This window comes from Otolemur garnettii, unplaced genomic scaffold, assembly GCF_000181295.1.
Source record: "Otolemur garnettii isolate 467f Iridium unplaced genomic scaffold, OtoGar3 scaffold00245, whole genome shotgun sequence".
Classification (NCBI taxonomy): domain Eukaryota; kingdom Metazoa; phylum Chordata; class Mammalia; order Primates; family Galagidae; genus Otolemur; species Otolemur garnettii.
In genome coordinates, this window is record NW_003852640.1 from 120,228 (window position 1) to 123,396 (window position 3,169).

General features: G+C 50.4%; 1 protein-coding gene across 1 annotated transcript in view; it reads right to left on the reverse strand.

Annotated features, from left to right (window-relative positions):
- The window catches only part of LOC100948385 (zinc finger protein 250), a 36,103-nt gene extending 33,705 nt beyond the window's left edge, over positions 1-2,398 (reverse strand). Inside the window, exon 1 of the mRNA XM_012813048.2 lies at positions 2,353-2,398. The gene's annotated coding sequence lies outside the window, so the exon portion shown is untranslated. The remainder of the gene's footprint in view (positions 1-2,352) is intronic.
- Between the last annotated feature and the right edge of the window lie 771 nt (positions 2,399-3,169).

The window sequence follows — 3,169 nt, forward strand, 5'->3', positions numbered from 1 at the left end:
AAAAAAAAAAAAAAATGGCTATTATCAAAAAGACAAAAAGTAACGAAAAGCTGGTAAGGATAGGGAGAAAGGGGCATGCTAGTACACTCCAGGTAGGCTATGGGAAACAGTATGGAGGTTCCTCAGAAAACTAAAAATACATCCACTATATGACCCAGCAATCCCACTGCTGGGTATATATTGAAAAAAAAAAAGCAAATCAGTATATGAAAGAGATAACTGTATGTCCAAGTTTACTGCAGCACTATTCACAAAGGCCAAGATACGGAATCAACCGAAGTGCCCATCAATGGTTAAATGGATAAGGAAAATAATGGTATATATGCACAAAGGAAGATTATTCAGCCATAATCCTGTCATTTGCAGGAACATGGATGAACTGGAGGTCATTATGTTAAGCCAGGTACAGAAAGACAAGTATCACATGTTCTCACTCACATGAGGGAACTAAGTAAAGTTGATCTTTTAAGGTAGAGAGTAGAATGACAGTTACCAGAGGCTGTGAAGTGTGGGTGTAGGGATTGAAGGGAGGTTGGCTAATGAATATAAACATACAGTTAGACAAAAGGAATAAATTCTAGAGTTCTATTGCACAGTAGGTGACTATAATTAACAGTAATTTATTGTGTATTTCAAAACAGCTAGAAGATCTGAAATGTTCCCAACACAAAGAAATGTTTGCAGTGACAGATACCCCAATTACCCCATTTGATTGTAACACATTGTATACATGTACCAAATATAACTTGTACTCCTTAGAAACGTACAATTGTTATGTATCAATAAAAATGAATTTGGAAAAATACACGTAGATTTGTATTATTTTACGTGGGAAGGGCCTTTCTAAGCAAAATACCAAAAGCAGAAACCTTGGGGGCAGATCTGTAGCTTACAAATCAAAACTTTACGCACATCAAGGCCACCACAAACTCCAGAAATGGGCCTAAAGACGTGTAAGAATAAATTATACGAAGAAGGAGTGTTTCAAGTTAATAAAGAGATGAATTATTCAATAGATGGTATCAGAAATGGCTATTACTTAGAGAAAAAAATGAAGCTGGATTCCAAACTCACCCCACACCAAAATAAATTCCAGATGTATCCAACATCTTACAAGTACCAAAGAAAAACGAGTTTATTTTAAAACCCAGGGTCCTTATGGGGCCCCTCCATTTTCACGTTTGGGAGAACTCTTCTCTCCACAAAGACCACATGGGAGGGCAAGGAAACCCTTTAAAAACACAGGACAAAGCTCAAAAGTATTTAGGAAAATTTTTGACCATTAAAAACTTAAAATCTTTTCTCTAAAAAAAAATCCAAACCAAGACAAAAGAACATAATTGCAGCCAAACGGATGAATTGAGAAATCTGTTGTTAACATATATGGAAAAGAATACAAGCTGCCAAGTCAAAACGAAATACAAGGGCTAAAACACGAAGAGATTTCAACCTCACCAACTGACAACGGGAATTAGGGCTCCACCCGGGCAAAGCAGCCCAGAGCTCCCTCCGAAGGAGAAGCACGGGTGGAGCTGGCGGGCGGCCAGACGGGTTTGAACTCGACAATCTGCAAGTACCGATCCGGCGGGGGCGAGCCGCGCACCCCCACTGACTCGCGATTGCGCCGCAATTCGCAGCTGCAGGGAGGCTTCCTATCTCTGACATCCTTGCGTTAAAAGAACTTACATATTACCTTCTATTAAACAATTTAAAGTCAATACTAAACAAGGAAAATATCTGCCACGTTGCAAACCGTTGGTCTCATTCATTAAAATAAGGCCTTACAAAGTAGCTGGGAAAAGACCGCACAAAACGGTGTGGAGCCCGGACGTGGGGCTCGGCTGGCAGCGCCAGTCGCGGGAAAGCGCGCCTTTAGGGCCCTGAAGGTTACGCACGGAATAGAAAACCCCGGTCTTCACTCTTTGAGGAGGACACTCCCCACACCCCACACCGTCCTCTCTATCTAGACCCCGCCAAGAACGCGGCGCAAAGGGACGCCAGGGTGCAGGGTGAAGGAAGGGGCTGGGGGTCCGAGCGGAGGGGGTTCTGGAGGGTCCGACGAGGAGGGGGTAAGGGTCTACGGGTCCGGACCGGGGAAGGAGCGCCGGAGGGTGGGAAGCGGGGGGAAGCGGGGAGAATCGGGAGGTCCAGAGGGCGCGGGGCGTGGCGAGGGGAAGGGTGGGGACTGGGTTCGGAGGGTGAGGCATCGTTGGGAGGTACCGGCGCTAGTGAGGCCGGCAGCGCGTGCCCGCAGGAAGCATCCCATCGATGCGAAGGACACGCTGGCCCCGGTGGTGTCCGTGAGGGGTCGGGGTCCTGGACGGCCGGTGGCCGACACGCGCCTCCACTCACCGTCGGCGCAGCCAGCTAGCGCGTGAAGAGGCTACATCCCGCAGCGCCTCAGACAAAAGGGCCGCTCCGCCCCGTCTGCGCAGTCGCCAATCCCTGGGGGCTTTAGCCTAAATGCCTGCCCCCACGACTCGGGCCGCCAATCCTGGAGCACGGCGCTCTCCGGCGACGGTGGTCGGCACCGCCAGTGCGGCCCAGAGCCCGCCCCGGTGACCCCCTGCTGAGTAGCTCTCCAGCGCCACCTAGCGCCTAGGCTTCCGCGGTGCCTAGAGGGCCCTCTGCTGTGCTCTGGAGCTGGCCGCCTCCGGCTACAGACGTACTTCCGGGCGCGGAAGCGGGAGCGGAAGTCCACCCCCGCGTGTCCCAGTGCCTTCTCGGCCGGCGGCGGGTCTTTTGCTGTCTTAGAACTAGGACTGGCCAAACTCGTTCTCGCCTCCGAACTTTTGCCCGTGATGTCCCCGCTGGCAGGAACGATCTCCCCCTGACCTCGCCTCACTGGTCCCTGCTGTCGCTTCAGCTCAGCTGTCACCTTAGAGGCCCTTTTGTTTCTTCCCGGCCCTCTGAAATCCTCATGGCCGGTTACTTGCCTATGGTTATTTCCGCTCACTTAGGATGAGCGCCGTAATGGCAGAGGTTAAGTCAGTCGTTCATTGCTGTGCTCTGGAACCCACCATGGTCCTGGGCAGGTGGCCTTCAGTTTATCAGCTGTGGCCACCACTGCCAGTCAACTCTGCTCTGTTCTGTTTTGTTTGAACCATGGTACCGGAGAGGGTGGTGGGCGTTACAGGGACGCAGACGCGTCCCCACTACAAGATGAGGC